This window comes from Pan troglodytes, chromosome 5 (assembly GCF_028858775.2).
Source record: "Pan troglodytes isolate AG18354 chromosome 5, NHGRI_mPanTro3-v2.0_pri, whole genome shotgun sequence".
NCBI classification, from domain to species: Eukaryota; Metazoa; Chordata; class Mammalia; order Primates; family Hominidae; genus Pan; species Pan troglodytes.
The window spans coordinates 14,112,351-14,131,812 of record NC_072403.2 but is presented as its reverse complement, the minus strand read 5'-3'; the positions used below and the strand labels follow the sequence as shown (position 1 = coordinate 14,131,812).

The window sequence follows — 19,462 nt, the reverse complement described above, 5'->3', positions numbered from 1 at the left end:
TCTATTTCTTCCCAAAATATCTTCCCAAGCCCTTCCAGAGGAGAAGACTTAACCCGAGGGCTGCCTTCCCAGCCTCAGCCCTCACACTGTACTTGAAATCCAACCATCCTGGTCCTATTTGTGCCCCTGAATTAAAGTGCATTTTCATCTCTTATAAAATGCCTTTTCCCTAGCCCCCAGTAAATGTTTCCCCAATATTCAAGGCCCAGATGAAATGGCACTTCCTCTCTTTATCTTCCCCTAACTTCCCCAAGCAAAATTACTTGCTCCCTCATCTCTGTTTGCAGAACTGAATGTAAACCTCTGCAACAGAACTTGCCATGGGACATCAGAGCAATTTGCTTATATGGCCATCCCCCTAGATGGACAGATACTCCTCAAGGACAGGAACTGTGTCCTTGATATGAGGTATGCTCAGTCTTTGAACTGTGTGTACGTCATATCTCTATAGCAAGTGAAATTGGAGGGAAGGGAAGGGAAGGGAAGGGAAGGGAAGGGAAAAGAAGGGAAGGGAAGGCAAGGGAAGGGAAGGGAAGGGAAGGGAAGGGAAGGGAAGGGAAGGGAAGGGAAGGGAAAGAAGGGAAGGGAAGGCAAGGGAAGGGAAGGGAAAGGGGGGAGGGAAGGGAAGGGAAAGGGGGGAGGGAAGGGAGGGAAAGGGGGGAGGGAGAAAGGAGACATGAGGGAAGGAAGAAAGGAGGAAAAGGAAAAAGGAAAAAAGGAAAAAGGGAAGGAAAGGAAGAAGGAAAGAAGGAAAAAAGAGAAAAGAGAGGAAAGTAAAGGAGGGAGGGAGACAGGGAAGAAGGAAGGAAGGGAGCGAGGGAAGCAGAAAGATTTTAAGAAGCGCTTAGCACATCCAACCTTTACATGCCCTTCAGTTTTCTACATAAAGCTCTATTTGCAGGTGCCATTTCTGTTCAGGCACACCTAATAATGTTGTAGTGAGAGTCTAGTATGTAGCATTTGCTAGTAACAGAACGAAATGTGTACACCTCCCTGAAGTTGGTAAGACACAAACGCTATCTCTTAGGCGAGTGGACGGTCGGATGAAGAGTCCCGGCTGTGCCCCTCGCCAGCTCTGTGCTCGCTTCCTAAGCTTCCTGGACCCAAGCTTTGGCATCGGTAACATAAGAACACTAACAGCAACTCAGAGGGCTGCTACTGTACAATTAAATTAGACGTGTAGGTAAAAGTCCTGGCACAGGAAAAGCAGTCAAGACATGTTTATTTCTTTGTCTACTTTGATTTTCTCATCTTTATTCAGGGATTCAAAATCAGAATTCAGTAGACCTGGATTGTTTCAGGCACCCAGGCACACAAAAATCATTTTTCCTCCAGAGCTCAAATGCTAAAAGCTGTAATATTTTTGAGTGACACCTCCAAAACAGGAAGTTACATTAACAAGCAAACCCATCTTCATGGATGAAACAGAGTCACCAATCTCAGAGATAAAACACACTCAGTGCTGCTGTCTTAGAAAGCCACTTCTTCCTCTGGACTCTATCCACCCCTTCCTTCCCCACCCCCAAGTTCTCTCTCCAGGTCAAGAGAAAGGCTACCCAGACACAAGCCTCTCCACTCAGTCAGCTTTTAAAAAGAGCTCTGCATTCCAGGGAGCTGAACCACAGTAAAAACAAAAACATTGCCTGCAGGGAGGATAACAGAGAGGGATTTGGGGCATGAAACAGGCTGCCCATCTGACTCAGAAAGCCCAGCCAAGCCCTCCAAGGGCAGCTTCGGTGACCCCTTGCCCCTCTCCTGGGGTACTTGCTGCTGCTCTGGTTTTATTTATACTGGTTGCCATCAAAGCAAAGGGTGAAAAATGGTTTAGGCAATTTGGTTGAAAGAGGGGGAGTAGGAGGAAGAGAGGGTAGAAAGAGTAATGATAGAGAGAAAAGAAATTAAAACTGTATTAAATAAGACAGGGAAACTCTACAAATAACCAATTTAATTGAGGGGAATAAAGAGCTGAGAAGAGTGACTCGAAGTTAGATTCTAAACAGGCCAGGTTTGTCCTTGGTGCCCTTTTCCAAAGGCTCTGTTTGGAGTTATTGTCCGTGGAATTTGCTAAGCAAGGCAGAAAGATGGAGGGCTGTAAGGATGTGTGATCACAGGTCACTGAAGATGGCATCAATCTCTCTGACATCCACACACCTGAAACGAGGCTGCAAATACAAAAACAGCCTTCTTGAAACACAGAAGAGGTGCACTGTGGGCTGTGCGGGCTTCTAGCATAATAACCGCCTTTCTCCCCCAAACTACGAAAGGGGCTGGCTGGACCCAAGCTCAGAGCCCACCTGGTTCGTGCTGACCTCATTTTCAGGTATTCCCTAGGAAGCAATGGATGTGGGAAACCCAGCAGGCTGGGAGGCACCAGCCATTTAACTTCAGTTTTGAATGATATTTGTCTTCTGAGCTGGCCCCACAGGAAAGGGATGAGTGGTCCCGAAGTTGTCAATACAATACAGAGTGAAGGCTGGAGGCTCATCAACATCCAAGAAAACTCAAGGCAAGACCCTGCCTCATCTCGTGGAGTTTGTCTTGACCCCAGTAGAGCAGAATTTTCCTTCTTCTGTGCTCCCAGAACATGGAATCCACATCCCTATTAATCCATCAATCACATGTATTATAATCTATAGATTTGCATGTTAGTCTACTTAGTAAACTATCAGTCTCTCTCTAAGGACTGTGTCTCATCCAACTCTTTAACTCCAGTGTTCAGCACAGTACCTGGTATATTATAGATTTTCAGTAAACATTCATTAGATAAATGGATTAAATTGACCAAAACCTAAAAGAGAGAGACCTCTTCTTCAATTAGTCCCCACTGACACCAAAAGTAGACATGCTTTGGTGTCAAACAAGTCCAAAACAATTATTGTCCAAACAAATGGACAATAATTTAGTCACTTTTATGTTTCCACCTGGCAACTTAATTTTGAGAAGCTAACTATAAATAACAACAATTTTTGCAAAAGACGTAGCAAATATTTCCACTTAAATTTATTTGTGCTGCTTCCCAAAGTGGCTGGGATCCCCAGAACTTTAATGAGGAATTCTAATGAATCCAGGCATGGTGGCCCATATCTGGGCCCACCACTTTGGGAGGCCGAGGCAGGTGGATCACTTGAGCTCAGGAGTTGAAGACCAGCCTGGGCAACATAGTAAGACCTTGTCTCTACAAAAAAATTTTTAAAAATTAGCCTGATGTGGTGGTGCACACCTGTGGTCCCAGCTACTCAGGAGGCTGAGATGGGAAGATCGCTTGAGCCAGGGAGGTTGAGGCTGCAGTGAGCCGAGGTTGCGCCACTGCACTCCAGCCTGGGTGACCCAGTGAGATCCTGTCTCAAAAAGGAAAAAAAGGGAATTCCAATGATAATTTTAAAATACAATAGTCTCTGCTAATTTGCTGAGGTCAGTCTTTCGATTACAAACTCTTGAGTTCCACCCTAACCTCACTGCATTAGAATAGTCAGGGAAAGGATTTAGGAATCCACACATTTTGAACAAGATCTTCAAATGGTGGTTAGGATCACGCAAATTTAGGTAGTGCTCTGTCAGGGAGTATTAATACTAGAAAAAGCAAGACATTAGGAGCCAGAGGACCTGTGTTCTCTACCTGTCATTTACTAGCTGTATCACTTTATGCAATTATTTACCTGTACTGAGTTTATTTTCTCATCTGTAAAGGAAGGGAAGTAATGCCTGCCCTACTTACCCAGCAGGCAGGGTTACTGTTAAAATCAAATAGGATGCTATAAGAAAGGGACAATGTTCTGAAAAAAGCGCCACCAGTATAATGAACTCAGCCTCAACCATTTATTCATACATGTACCCTTTTCTGCCTTCAAGACAACATAATCTCTCAAAGTTGAGAATAAGTGGGCATTTCAGCGCTTAGCAAGAGTCAGGAATCCCCAAAAAACGTGGGAGTGGAATAATTTCTTGATACTATGACAACCCAGCAGCAAAACTACTGCTGTGAGGGATTCTAAGCCTCATGATCACACAATAGCGACAGTCCAAGTTGGGGAGTGAGAGGTCTTTTCCTTCTAGAACCTTCCAAGGGACTCAAGAGCAACACCTGCCAGGCTGAGCAGTGAAGGACAGACTCTTCAGTGATGGTAGAGACTTGGGCATGCATACATCTACAGACATGGGAAGGAAGGGGGAGGTTCTGTTGTCTGTTTCTACAAACTGACCATCTGTGACACCGTCCTATCTATGAATCACCCAACTAATTAAACTACTTCACTTAGTCTAGTCCAGAAAAATGAGAAGGAAGGTGCTCATGATTCCCTCTGTTGGTTTTAATTGTACCATGTATAAATCATTGACTTTGTGAATCTTTGCTCTGTCAGTCTTTCATTTTTCTATGACAGTTTTTCATTTTCTGTCAGTCTTTTCATTGTTCATTCTCCAAAGAATGTTGCCCCAATTGTTTATTCTTAAATTTGCCTTCTTAAGTCTGAAACCCCATTAAGGCAAGTGACATTTTTTTGTAATGCCACCAGGTAGTCCAGTTCTGAGTATTTTGTTTCATGGAATAGTCAGCAGCTACTCAGGCAGCTGGAGACATAAGGAGAAATCAACCCAACAAGAGCAGCCCTGCACAGCACCATGATGGAGTGGGGAAGATGAACGGTATTTGAAGACCGTGGTTCCAACAAGGTCAGCATGTAAGGAATCATTTTTTGATAACAAGTATTGCCAGATGCAGCAAATAAAAATATAGAACACAGGCCAGGCATGGTGGCTCATCCCAGCAGGCAGGCAGACACTTGAGGTCAGGAATTGGAGACCAGCCTGGCCAACATAGCAAAACCCTGTCTCTACTAAAAATACAAAAAAAAAATTAGCCAGGCATTATGGTGCACACCTGTAATCCCACCTACTCAGGAGGCTGAGGCAGGAGAATCACTTGAACCCAGGAAGTGGAGGTTGCAGTGAGCCAAGATTGCGCCATTGCACACTCCAGCCTGGGCAACAGAGTGAGACTCTGTCTCGAAAAATATATGTATAAATATATATGTATATTATATATATATACACATATAACTGTTTTTCATATATATATTATATATATAATATATATATATAATAGTTTTATAGAGAGAGAGAAAGAACACTCAGTTAAATACAAATGTCAGGTACACCGTGTAATTATTTAGCATAAGTATGTCTCATGCCCTATTTGGGACACATTCATACTAAAAAGTTATTTGTTAATGATCTGGAATTCAGCCTTCACCAGGAATCCTGCCTTTTATGGGGCAACCATAATGATAACAGTGTGCTCTCCCTGTCTTCCTTTCCCCTGAGCCTCAGCCATAGTTGCCCATCAGAGAGGTTTAAAGATCCTGATGACCAGACCACGTCCCAGCCCAACTAGATAGAATCCCTGGAGGTGGGACCCAGGCTTCTGTATCTTCATCATTCCAAACCTCAGCCAAATTTGAGAACCACTGTCAGACTTCTGGTGTTTAGACTTTTCTTTCAAAGGAAAAAGCAAATGAGCTAGTTTAGAATGAAATCTGAAGGACAATCACCCATGTATCTATAGGCACTTGATTTATGGTAGAGATGACACTGAAGAGCAGGGAGGAAAGAATTCAAAAAGAAAGAAAAGAAGGAAGGGGGGGAGGAAAGAAAAGAAGGAGAAAAAGGAAGAAAGGGAGGAAAGAAGGAATGAAGGGAGGGAGGAGGAAGGGAGAGTGGAAGGGAGCATTTCTGCCTCATATCATACATAAAAATCAATCCAGTTGTATTCTAGATTAAATGTGAAAGGCAAAATAGAAAGACTTTATAAGATAATATAGAAACAAGAGAAAGATTTTTTAAAATAAAACATAAAGGCACAAACCATAAAGGAAAAGATTGATAAATATATGGCCACATTAAAATTAAGAATATTTGGTCTTCAAAAGACATCAATAAGAGAATGAAAAGCTAAGCCAGAGAGAGACAGGCTACTTGTCATTCATGACCTGTTCATATCCTGAATTTTTTTAAACCCTACAAATCAACAAGAAAAAGATCCGCCAATAGAAAATAAGCAGTAGACTTACCAAAGACTTCACAAAACAGGCTATGCAAATGGACAATAAATATGTGAAAAGGTGTGTAACTCCTTTGTAACACAGGAAATGCAAATTAAAACCACTTTTTGAGGTGTCACTATATACCCTGCAGAATCGCTAAAATTAAAAAGAGTAACATGTCAAGTATAGACAAGAATATATATCAAGGATAATTCTGACACACATCTGGAAAGAGTGTACATTGATACAATCATTCTGGAAGAGATAGTCTACTACTAATAATAAGAATCTGACCTGACGCAGTGGCTCACACCTGCAATCCCAACACTTTGGGAGGCCACAGTGGGAAGACTCCTTGAGGTAAGGAGTTTGAAACTAGCCTGGGCAACAAAGCAAGAACCTGTCTCTAAAAAAAAAAAAAAATCAGGCCTGGTGGCCCACACATGTAGTCTCAGCTACTCGGCTGCTTGGGAGGCTGAAGTGAGATCACTTGAGCCCAGGAGGTTGAAGCTACAGTGAGCCATGATTGCGCTACTGCCTTCCAGCCTAGGAGACAGAGCAAGATTCTGTCTCAAAAAAACAAGCAAACAAACAAACAAAAAAACTAATGTAATCTGCTAAAGATGAATATATCTATATACTTTACAACCCTGCAGCTCTAGTCCTGGGTTATAGGTTTAACAGACATGGCTGCATGTGGACATCAGATTTGTACAAGGATATTCATAGCAGGGGACAATCCAAATAACTGTCAACAGTAGAATAGGTGAAAAAAATTGAAAGAGAGTCACACAATGAAATGTATAGCAATGAAAACAAACCACAGCCTCAAACAACAACCTGGATGAGTCACTCACATAAACTTGAGAGAAAGAAGCCAGACACCCAACAAAGTAGGCAAAAATACAGGGCATCAGTATCCACACATAGATGGTAAAAGATAAAGTAAGCAAGGAAGTGACCACCATGAGAGTCTGGAAACCGGTTGCCTTTGGGGAGTAGGCTGGGAGCTGATTAGAAAGGGGCACACGGGAGCCTCTAAGGCTGTGCAAATGTTCAATTTCTGGACCCCCAGCAATGGTGATAGGAGTATTTGCTTTATTATATTTCATTAAGCAGCGTATTTATGATTTATGCACCTTCTTCTTTAAGTGTGCTATATTTCAAAATTAACAAAGTTTTATTTAAAATGATGCTCAGGACAAATTTATATGTCTTCCATGAAGACTTCTTGCACCCCATTCTCTGAGCAAGTTTTGCATAAACCTGCCTCTAAAGTGTTGCCGCTCCCTCCAGGGCCCTGCCCACCACCTTTCACTCCCACAGGTTTTTCAGGTGAATTCTGGTTAAAAATGAATAGTAGTCAAAGCAATCCTTTAAAAACACAAATCAAGACATGTCACGCCTTTGCTCAAAATCTTCCCAGATCTCCTCATGTTACTCAGAGGAAAACTCAAGCCTTCCCAATGACCCCTAAAGCCTTCAATGATCTGTGAGCGAACACCAGCTCACCGCTCTGGGCCTCTGCCATCCTCTGTCCAGCCACACAGGACACGTCTGTGCTTCAAACTGACCACACAGTCTCCCACCTCTCCAGCCACTCCCTCTGTCCGCAAAGGTCTCCCCCAGCATTCACATGGCTCCCCTCCTTCTGGCACTTGATCAAATGTCACTTTCTCATGAAAGCTGACCCTAGCCACTTCATTTGGAATTGTTACACCTCCCACTGCATTCCCCATCTCTCTTATCCTGCTTTTTATTCTCCAGTGATACTCATGACTTCTACCTTCTAACATCATTGACTCCTACTGTTATTTGTTGCCTATCATTCCCCACTGGAAGGTAAGCTCCATGAAGGCAGGGATTTTTGTCTTTTTTGTTCACTGCTATATCCCCCACACTTAGAAGAGTATCTGGCATGAAGTAGGCATACAATAAATATATGTTGAGAGAGTGAATGAGAGAATGAATGAATGAATGAAAAAATTTATCAAATGCAACTTGGAAAAAGTTAAGAAAAGTAGCTGCCAATAATGGAACGATCTGCAAATTGAAGTGACACAAAGGATGAGATTGTCAAATCAATCTCAGGTGAATTAGAGATTCTGCTCAGTGTCAAGCCTTCCTGGTCATTCTGAGGACACAGGTCATCAAGAGTCAGGGGTCAGGCAGAGAGGTCTGGAAGCAGCCAGGTCCTCTCCACAGCAGATGCTCTCCAGCTGAGATGAGGACATGACCTCTCTAAGTGATCTGTAGAGTTCACGTCACTTACAGTAGAGTTCCATCTCCTATACAGGACATCCATGTTTACTCAGTTTATGTGGTAGAGTCATGCAGCATGTGACAATGTTTTTTGTTTTCGGTTTTTGGTTTTTTGAGATGGAGTTTCACTCTTGTCACCCAGGCTGGAGTGCAGTGGTGCTATATCAGCTCACTGCAACCTCCTCCTCCTAGGTTCAAGGGATTCTCCTGCCTCAGCCTCCTGAGTAGCTGGGATTACAGGCGTGTGCCACAATGCCCGGCTAATTTTTTTTGGATTTTTGGTAGAGATGGGGATTCAGCAGGTTGGCCAGGCTGATCTCGAACTCCTGACCTCAAGTGATCCACCCGCCTCATCCTCCCAAAGTGCTGGGATTACAGGAGTGAGCCACTGCGCTCAGCCACCATGTGACAATGTTTTGGTCAACCACAGACCACATATATGACTGAGGTCCTGTAAAATAATGGAGCTGAAAAATTCCTATTGCCTTGTGACGTCATAAGCATGGTAACATCAAAGCACAGGGCATGACTCCAGTGTTTGTGGCAAAGATGGTGTCAACAACCCTGCTGTGCTGCTAGCCATATAAAAGTCTAGCTCATGCAGTGATGTGCAGCCCAGAATACTCGATAGTGATAATAAACAACTATGTTGCTGGTTTATGTATTTACGGTACTATACTTTTCATTCTTCTTTTACTTTTGAGATGGAGTTTTGCTCTTGTTGCCCAGGCTGGGGTACAATGGCATGATCTCTGCTCACTGCAAACTCCGCCTCCCAGATTCAAGTGATTCTCCTGCCTCAGCCTCCTGAGTAGCTGGGATTACACGCGCACGCCACCACACCCGGCTAATTTTTGAATTTTTAGTAGAGATGGGGTTTCACCTGTTGGTCAGGCTGGTCTCGAACTCCTGACCTCAGGTGATCGACCCGCCTTGGCCTCCCAAGGTGCTGGGATTACAGGCGTGAGCCACCACACCCAGCCTCTTATTTTTAAAACTCTAACTGTAAAACAGCCTCAGGCAGTTCCTTCCAGAGGGATCTCAGAAGAAGGCACTTGTTATCATAGGAGATGACAGCTCCCTGCCTGTCACTGCCCCTGAAGACCTGAAGCAGCTAGGGTCAGCTTCCAGGAGAAAGTGATATTTGATCAAGTGCCATCTAGTGGGACAAGGTGTGAAGGTGGAAGACAGTGATAATGATGATCCTGACCCTGTGTAGGCTTAGGCTGACATATATGTTTGTGTCTTCATTTGTAACAACAACAACAACAACAAAATTAAGGAAAAAATTTAAAAATTTTTAAAGTAGAAAAAAGAATAAGAACATACAGAAAGGAAATATTTTTGGACAATTGTACAATATGGTTGTGTTTTAAGCTTAGTGTTATTTCAAGAGTCAAAAGTTAAAAAAATTTAAAAATTTATGAAGTAAAAAGGTGACAATAAGCTAAGGTGAATTCATTATTTCGTGTAGCCTAACTGTACAGTGTTTGTAAAGTCTACAGTAGTGTGAAGTCATGTCCTAGGCCTTCACTTCACTCACCAATCACTCACAGTTTCACCCACAGCAATTCAGCCCTGCAAGTTCATTTCATGGTAAGTGCCCTCTATGGGTATACCATGTTTATCTTTTAAACTGTATTTTTACTGTATCTTTGTTATGTTTGGATATGTTTTGACATAAATACCATTGTGTTATAATTGCCTACAGTATTCAGTACAGTAACCTGATGTACAAGTTTGTAGCCTAGGAGCAATAGGCTGTACCATTTAGCCTAGGAGGCTGTTCCAGCTAGGGTTGTGCAAGCACACTCAATGATGTTCACACAACAAAACTGCCTACCGATGCATTTCTCAGAAGGTTTTCCTATAGTTAAGGAACTCATGAGTGTATTTTCCAGGGAACTATGCTCCAGAAAGGCATACATCCCAGGTCATTTGAAGTGAGAAAATATTGATAGATATTGATAGAAAAAGGGCAACTGGAACAGGCAAATGTTCTGGATCCCACTCAATGTCCCATCTCCTGCTGCCTCCTGTGGCTTCAGGGTCAGGGCATGAGGGTCAAGGGTTGTTGCTCCAAAGAGTTGTGTCCTGGGGATGGCTCTGACTCCCCTGAACAATGTATTAACAATTAATAATTGTTTAGAGTTTTCCAAAATTGCATATGATTCCACTTTCTGGACAAGACCATACTATGTGTGTTGTCACAATAGGGACATTGGAAACAGTGAAAAAGCAAGTGTGGCGCCAGGCATGACCTTATGTTTGGGTCAACCCCAAATCTTGCAGAGTTCTGATTTGGAAATGTCCTCACGCCATCAGACAATAAAATTCTTTTTTTTTTTTTTTTTTTTTTTTTGTGAGATGGAGTCTCGCTTTGTCACCCAGGCTGGAGTGCAGTGGTGCGATCTTGGCTCGCTGCAAGCTCCGCCTCCCGGGTTCACGCCATTCTCCTGCCTCAGCCTCCCGAGTAGCTGGGACTACAGGTGCCCGCCACCACGCCCGGTTAATTTTTTGTATTTTTAGCAGAGATGGGGTTTCACCATGTTAGCCAGGATGGTCTCGATCTCCTGACCTCATGATGCACCCACCTCAGCCTCCCAAAGTGCTGGGATTACAGGCGTGAGCCACCGCGCCCAGCCCAAACAATAACATTCTTGAAGACAGCACAGTGTCTTGTTTTCTTTTGTATCTTTAACTCTTATCAGTGTTTGGCCTTTAAATTGCAGGATAAACGGAGGAAAAGGACAAAACTTCCCTGGGCTGTGATAAGTGCACTCCTCTGGCCTCCGTGCCCAGGTCCACAGGCCTTAGGCCACAGAGCAATGTTGAATTCTTAGGATGTGAGCTCAGGGGGGACCCAGCTGAGCCATACGCACTCATGCCCCACTACAAAAAATCTCAAACATGCATATGAAGTACCTCTATGTTGGCTGAGGGGGTCCCTAGCAGGGGTCCAGATAGGAGAATTGGTTAGTGGTGCATCTAGTTAGGACTATAAGCCAAAGCAGGTGATGGGTCACAGGAGCACATACCCCTGCAAACCTCTGGTCATTCCCACCCAAAGAAAAACCTTTCATTCCCTTTAAAACCATATAAAACCTGGGCAAGGCCTCCTAGTACTTCTCCCTTCCATTTGGCTTGGAATCGCCTCAGAGGAGAAGGAATGCGTAGACTGGTGTGAGAAAGAGAGAAAAGAATGAAATTCCTTTTTCTGCCCCTATGTTCAAAGAGGCACAAGCAGCTAGTCCCTGCGCACATTAAAAAGAAATAAAAAGAGAAACACTCCCATGTGTAAGTTGCTCCTTAGCAATGACGCAGCCATTGCTGGGAATGTCCCTTGTTCTTTCAGACATTGGAGTAACCCTTCAGGAGTGATTGCTTCTCGCACTAATGTTGCCCCAGTGGCAGCTTCAGAAACTGCTCCCTTACCCAGGGGCTCTTAGGCGAATTGTGTCTCAACTCAAGTTACACGCAGGCGCATTTAGGGCCAGTCTTGGGTTTTTGTGTAGCTGCCACAAAGGTTTAGATCAAACAAACATGATCCCACCAAATACCTGCCTGGGTCCCAATGGATGCCTCAAGCTAGTCTTCATTTCTATGGCTTCAATGTCAATTCTTCCCAAGTTTAAAGGCCACATTCAAGGGTATCATCGTTAGCCTAAAAGTTTACCCTAAAATTAGCCTATTTTTAATTGTCCTGTCTTCTTTACCTAGAATCATGGAGATGAAAGTGTTCCTAGAAATTGAGCCCCCTCTGCTGGGCGCGGTGGCTCACGCCTGTAATCCCAGCACTTTGGGAGGCCGAGGCGGGCAGATCACGAGGTCAGGAGATCGAGACCATCCTGGCTAACACGGTGAAACCCCGTCTCTACTAAAAATACAAAAAAATTAGCCGGGTGTGGTGGCGGGCGCCTGTAGTCCCAGCTACTCGAGAGGCTGAGGCAGGAGAATGGCGTGAACCCAGGAGGCGGAGGTTGCAGTGAGCCAAGATTGCGCCACTGCACTCCAACCTGGGAGACGGAGCAAGACTCCGTCTCCGAAAAAACAAAAGAAATGCGCTCCCTCGTTCTACCCCGCCATTATATGAATGAGGACACGGAAGCTCACTCGGAGAGCTAACATGGCTCACCTGGTATCTCAGAATAAATGGGTGGCCAAGCCAGCCGCAGGCAGGCCTGTGGCTTCTTATTCCCTCTCCAAGGCTCTTGCTACTGTGAATGCCTTGGCTTTGGTGTAAATAAATTGAATGAGGTATTTCCTAAGAGCAGAGTGAGGGGGATGGCGAGTAAGTGGGTATTGGATTCCTAAAGTAGGCAGAAAGGCACAGAGAAAATGAGTAGACCCAACTCGCAAATGTTGCCTGCGGCTAGACCTTTTTACATTTAATATACGATGATAATAATAATAGATCCACTCAGCCACTCTTTTCTTCCAAGGGACCAAATTCACCTGCGCTTTTCAATGGTCAGATAGGAATGATATTCGGGGGCAATGACATTCCACATACATTTTGCCCTTGACGTCCCAGGGTACGCCTTCCTTGAGGGTTATAATTCTTTAGCTGACTTCGAGTCTACTCCTGGTTCTCACACCAATGACTTACACCCAAGAGTGTATATCTATTATAATTGCTACCTAAAGAGAATAAGAATTACAGATAAGTAATTTTCTTTTTCTAATCTAACCCCCGGAGGCATTTTAGCAGGCGATGACAGGCACTTCTGCTATAATTTATACAATTTCATTTTTCTTAATCATGGATTTTAGTTCTCTTACGTCACCTGCTTGAAATGAAGCAGAACTTTTTGGTCGCTGCTTTTACATTTATAGTCTCACTTGCAAAGTGTTTAAAATGTCCACACAATTATGAGAAATTCAGATTAGCATCTTCTCTGAAATGGCTTTCTCCTAATTGCCTCCAAATCCTCTTAAAACAATTTATAAAGTATGAATTTAAGTGCTTCGGTGGGACTCTGTATTTCGAGTACTTAAGTAAAAGTGAAAAGTTAATAAGTGGACATTTACAGCTATTTGCCTTGGCAGATAAATTGGTGATTAAGAATGTATACCTAAAATCATTTGTATGGTACAACATAAAAGAAAATTTAGGAAATGTTGAGGAGTGGGTTTGAGTAATTCATTTTTGTGGTTCTCATCTTTTTTTTTTTTTTTGGTTCTCATATCTAACACAATGCCTGATGCATGAAAATATGTCAGTAAATTTTGGTGATTTGTGTTTAATGTATTTAAGATGTCATCAAATAATGCAACATTCTGATAACACCTTTCAACCTCCCATCCACTCCTTCAAAGCCAATTCAGTGCAGCCGGCCCTAAGGAATCCAAGTCAAAGCAGTGCTCCCCAGTGCACAGAGTCCAGACGTTCTCATACAACCCAGTATCATCTAAGATCCAGAACTGTGGGTGGCAACATCATTGATGGATCATCAGATCTGTTTAGGTGGTTATTAAACAAGATTTTGTTGGAATCGAATGCAATAAGATAGAATGGAATGAAAATGAACAGAACACATCTCCCACGGTAAGAGAAAGCACTGTTCTGTGAAATTATTTATTTCCCTGTGTACAATGGGCTAGGTTATGCTATAAAATGTATTTCTTCCTTTGATTCAAAACAAGTTTGAAAACCGCTATAGTAGGTTGAATAGAGTCTCCCAAAATGATATGTCCATATTCTAATCCCTGGAACCTATGAATGGGACCTCATGTGGAAAAGGGTTCTCTGTGGATGTGATTAAGATAAGGGTCTCAAGATGACTAGATCATCCTTGATTATATGGGTGAGCCCTAAATCCAATGACACATGTCCTTATAAGAGAAAGACAGAGGGAGATATGAGATAGGCTGCAGAGAAGGAAGCAATGTGATCACAGAGGCAGAGACTGGTGTGGTGTGCACACAAGTCAAGGGATACCTGGAGCCACCAGATGCTGGAAGAAGCAAGGAAGGATCCTCCCCTAGAGCCTGTGGAGGGAGCACGGGCATGCAGACTTCTTGATTTCAGACTTCTAGCCTCCAGACCTGTGATAGAATAAATTTCTGCTGTGTTAAGCTACCCAGTTGCTGGTAATTTGCTGCAGCAGCAACAAGAAACAAGAAATATAGTCACTGATCAAAAAAAGACAAAAATTCTAGGTGTTTACAACAACTCCAGCATCAGTCTTATCCCAAACCAGTCTCCACCAAAATCCCAAGGTTACCCAAAACATGAAATTCATTCTAGTCTAAAGTTCACCAAGATTTTTTATAAGTCTTGCCTTTTATGAGAAGCCTAAAATCTGAGGACCCACAATCTGATACAGCTCCAGGAAAGGAAAAAGAACCCCACACACTCACACACAGTCATCAAAACAAAATAAAGACAATCCTCAGCCTGTTCTCATCTGACAAGGAAATTTTATGCAGCTTAATTTTGTATGAAGCTATTATTTTGTTTAATTTTCCTAGGATAAATTTATAATAATAGCAATGCTTCTTCAAACTCAAAGGATGGACTGAAAAATCACTATTTCAGACTTTTCCCTAGCCACTAGGGCCAGCCGAAAAAGGGAACTTGGCAAGGATGAGAAAAGATGGCTCATTTCATAACAATATAATTGTCAATCCTCACTATATTCTTTCCCAGATTGACAAAAAGGAGTGTTATGTCTAGAGATGTAGGTATATTATACATGAGCCTTTAGCAACTGTAAGCTATCCAAGCTGCATGGAATATAATTCAAGCATGATAAAGGGGAATTATAGGTACTTATAACAAATCTATTGTAGTCTTCGTATCAGCTGTAATTAGTGTTACTAATTACCAACTACCAACCATAGCTTAAAGCAATTGACTTTCTTTGTTTTTCCTCCAGCTTTACATGAGGACCTTTGTTCATGTCATTTGAAGTAACCAACATCTACGTGAAAAACACAAGGGGCAAGACATCCCAAATTTTGTTCACTCAGTCATCATCTTTCCATTTGAATGTGAATTATTCTTTACACTAGTACTAGAACACCTAGTACAATGCTTTGCACATAGTCACTCAATAAGTACACTGAACCTAAATGAATTATGTATTTTGAGAAGGCAGTAAAAACTAGATGTTTGGTTTAACTATCAAGTGGGAAAAAATAGAAGTGGACATATGAATAATTGTGACAAAAACCAACAACTAGCTCATTGCATTTCTGACCGGTGTGCCCTTTTCCCCTTACATTTAAAGGGAAGGGAAGGGTAGGGGAGGGGAGGGAAGGGGTAAGGAGGGAAAGATTAAAGGAAGAAAAGGAAAAAAAGACAGATCAAGACAACCAAGATTTTCAAACTTCATGTGCCCCCACTAATAATAAACTGGTTGAATTTCAAACCTCACATCAACCATAATCCCTTCAATCCCCAGCAAGCCACAGCAAATAGAAATCCACTGGACTCTTTCAGGCCTTGCAAAGACAAACCACCGTTCATCAAAGATATGTTGACATTGATGAATTGCTCACCTCATACTCATGACACTGTCTGTGAAAGTGATTTGTGTACATTAGGGCGCACATTAGGATAACACAGGAAGCCTTCAGGAGTGAACCAAGACAGAGAAGAGAATGGATGGCTGATGACAGGAAGCTCCAAGAGTGGGTCAGAATGGGGTAATCACAGTGGCATCTGGAGTCCAGAGGGAGGCTACCTGCACAGGTGGCAGAATTCGGTGCAGCCTTTTCTAAAATTAATATTCCTTTGCCTTTCTGGGCAAATAGACTACTACAAAATTACAGAAACAACCCTATATTTGAACATGCCGCTGATTAGCTCTACCCTTGAACAGGTGACTTAACTTCTATCAGCCCCAATTTTTCCCTTCAGTGAAATTATGATAGCAACAAGCTTCAGGTTGTTGATTATTCGTTACTTAATGTCCGTTAGTGCGCTGGGCACAGTAATTGATAAGATACTGTGTCCGGAATTGGTGGGTTCTTGGTCTTGCTGACTTCAAGAATGAAACCACAGCCCCTCGCAGTGAGTGTTACAGCTCTTAAGGTGGCGCGTCTGGAGTTTGGTCCCTCTGATGTTCGGATATGTTCGGAGTTTCTTCCTTCTGGTGGGTTCGTGGTTTGGCTGGCTCAGGACTAAAGCTGCAGACCTTCAGACCTTCGCTGTGTGTGTTACGGTTCTTAAGGCGGCGTGTCTACAGTTGTTTGTTCCTCCCAGTGGGCTGTGGTCTCTCTGGCTTCAAGAGTAAAGCTGCAGACCTTCACGGTGAGTATTACAGCTCATAAAAGCAGTGGGGACCCAAAGAGTGAAAGAACAAAGCTGCCACAGCGCAGAAGTAGATCCCAGCGGCTTGCCAGTGCCGGCTCGGCAGCCTGCTTTTATTCTCTTATCTGGCCCCACCCACGTCCTGCTGATTGGTAGAGCCCAGTGGTCTGTTTTGACAGGGCGCTGATTGGTGCGTTTACAATCCCTGAGCTAGACACAAAGGTTCTTCACATCCCCACCAGATTAGTTAGATACAGAGTATGGACACAAAGGCTCTCCAAGGCCCCACCAGATTAGTTAGATACAGAGTATGGACACAAAGGCTCTCCAAGGCCCCACCAGAGTAGCTAGATACAGACTGTCCATTGGTGCATTCACAAACCCTAAGCTAGACACAGGGTGCTGATTGGTGTGTTTACAAACCTTGAGCTGGATACAGAGTGCCGATTGGTGTATTTACAATCCCTGAGCTAGACATAAAGGTTCTCCAAGGCCCCACCAGACTCAGGAACCCAGCTGGCTTCACCCAGTGGATCTGGCACCGGGGTGCAGGTGGAGCTGCCTGCCAGTCCCGTGCCGTGCACCCGCACTCCTCAGCCCTTGGGTGGTCGATGGGACTGGGTGCCGTGGAGCAGGGGGTGGCACTAGTCGGGGAGGCTCAAGCCGCACAGGAGCCCATGGAGGGCGTGGGAGGCTCAGGCATGGCGGGCTGCAGGTCCTGAGCTCTGCCCTGCGGGAAGGCAGCTAAGGCCCAGTGAGAAATTGAGCGTAGCGCCGGCAGGCTGGCACTGCTGGGGGACCCAGTACACCCTCCACAGCCACTGGCCCGGGTGCTAAGCCCCTCATTGCCCGAGGCCGGCAGGGCCGGCCGGCTGCTCCAAGTGCGGGACCCGCCAAGCCCACGCCCACCCGGAACTCCAGCTGGCCCGCAAGCGCCGTGCGCAGCCCCGGTTCCCGCTCGCGCCTCTCCCTCCACACCTCTCTGCAAGCTGAGGGAGCCGGCTCTGGCCTTGGCCCGCCCAGAAAGGGGCTCCCAGGGTGCAGCGGTGGGCTGAAGGGCTCCTCAAGTGCCGCCAAAGTGGGAGCCCAGGCAGAGGAGGCGCCGAGAGCGAGCGACGGCTGTGAGGACTGCCAGCACGCTGTCACCTCTCAATACCGCACTCAATAAAATTTTACAGTTTTGTAAGTGTAATCCTGTACTCAGCTGCCCAGGGATCACTGTAGCCTAGTAGCATCTAGAAAAAGGTGTATTACTAAGTTAAGTTTCCTTCAAACACAAATTAGTACGTTTCTTCAGTGAGGATAAAACTGAAAAACCAGGTTTCCTCCAGCCCAGCCTTCAGGCTCCACCAGCTTTATAAACAAGGACCCCTAACACTGCCTCTCAACTGCTCAAAACCTCAGAGGGGCCAGGCGCAGTGGCTCACGCCTGTAATCCCAGCACTTTGGGAGGCCGAGGCAGGCGAATCACCTGAGGTCAGGAGTTTGAGACCAGCCTGGCCCACATGGTGAAACCCCGTCTCGACTAAAATACAAAAATTAGCCAGGCATGGTGGCATGTGCCTGTAGTCACAGCCACTCAGGAGGCAGAGGTGAGACAATCGCTTGAACCTGGAAGGTGGAGGTTGCAGTGAGCCGAGATTGCGCCATTGCACTCCAGCCTGGGCAACAGACCAAGACTTCGTCTCAAAAAATAAAAAAAATTTAGAAAAAAGCCCTCAGAGGTTCAGAGGCTTCTCACCTTCCATTTCATTGGGATTTCATTCAAGGCAGTGCAGTAGACCGGAAAGAGCTTGTACTTAAGAGTCGGTGGCTCACGCCTGTAATCCCAGCACTTTGGGAGGCTGAGGTCAGGAGATCGAGACCATCCTGGCTAACATGGTAAAACCCCGTCTCTACTAAAAATACAAAAAATTAGCCGGGCGTGGTGGCCGGCGCCTGTAGTCCCAGCTACTCGGGAGGCTGAGGCAGGAGAATGGCGTGAACCCGGGAGGCGGAGGTTGCAGTGAGCCGAGATGGTGCCACTGCACTCCAGCCTGGGCGACGAGCCAGACTCCGTCTCAAAAAAAAAAAAAAAAAAAAAAAACAAGCGTCAGTCAAAACTAGATTTAAATGCTAGTCCTGCCACTTGGTAAGAGGCAATCTCCAGCAAGTCCTTTAACTTCTCTACACCTCAGTTTCCCCAACTGCAGAAAAGCAACAATAACACTTTACAAAAAGGAAATAACAAAAAGGAGAAATAAACTTATTTGGGGACAGTAGTTTTAGGGGTTGAAAACTATGCCATTCTCACAAGCAACTCTCAATACATGCTGCAAAGTAGGCACTCAATAAATTCAAACGTTTTCTTTCTTTTCTAGCCTTATTCCAAACCTCACATCATTTTATCCTGTGTCCCACCTCAAACCAAGGGCTCCCTTTCAAAGCCTGCACCATGGCACTTTGGCAGCACTCGCTCTGTGCATTCTGCCTGGAGTGCTGTTCTCCATCCCTAAATATCTGAATCCTACCCAGTCTTCGAGACAAGTTAAACAGCACCATTCCCACAAAGCCACCCTTCTGCCCAGCAAAAACAATACTCCTCTTTCTGAGCTTCCTAACCTTTGTCTTTGAGCTTCTTGCAACTCTTCACTTTGTGTTTGCAGTCATCACAGCTCTAAGGCCTATATCCCCCCAAAAGCAAATTTTCTAAGGGTGCAGTCTCCATCTATACCTTCTTTCAGAATCAGTGCCTTACAGGCCTGGTGTATCTCAAGCACTTGAAAAATATTTTTGAGTAAATAAATCAATAACAAATTATGTGCATTCAAAGAAAATTTTATATGAAATATCTATGCTCAATTAACAAATAAGAAATTTAGGCCAGGCGTGGTGGCTCACGCCTGTAATCCCAGCGCTTTGG

At 44.3% G+C, this 19,462-nt stretch overlaps 2 long non-coding RNA genes across 3 annotated transcripts in view; one reads left to right on the top strand and one right to left on the bottom strand.

Annotated features, from left to right (window-relative positions):
* LOC129144390 (uncharacterized) overlaps positions 1–16,647 on the bottom strand; it is an 80,427-nt gene extending 63,780 nt beyond the window's left edge. The window contains exons 1-2 of the long non-coding RNA XR_010157544.1: positions 15,807–16,647; positions 14,242–14,348 (exon numbers count right to left, since the gene is read on the bottom strand). This is a non-coding gene — a long non-coding RNA (uncharacterized LOC129144390). The remainder of the gene's footprint in view (positions 1–14,241; positions 14,349–15,806) is intronic.
* Positions 4,039–16,014, top strand: LOC104006709 (uncharacterized). Of its 2 annotated transcripts, none has more exons than XR_680598.5 (4): positions 4,039–4,121; positions 4,512–4,668; positions 13,620–13,848; positions 15,182–16,014. It is a non-coding gene; the product is annotated as an uncharacterized LOC104006709 (long non-coding RNA). The 2 variants fall into 2 exon arrangements; XR_001718236.4 differs by having other exon boundaries at positions 4,512–4,676; positions 15,182–15,680.
* Positions 16,648–19,462: the final 2,815 nt, after the last annotated feature.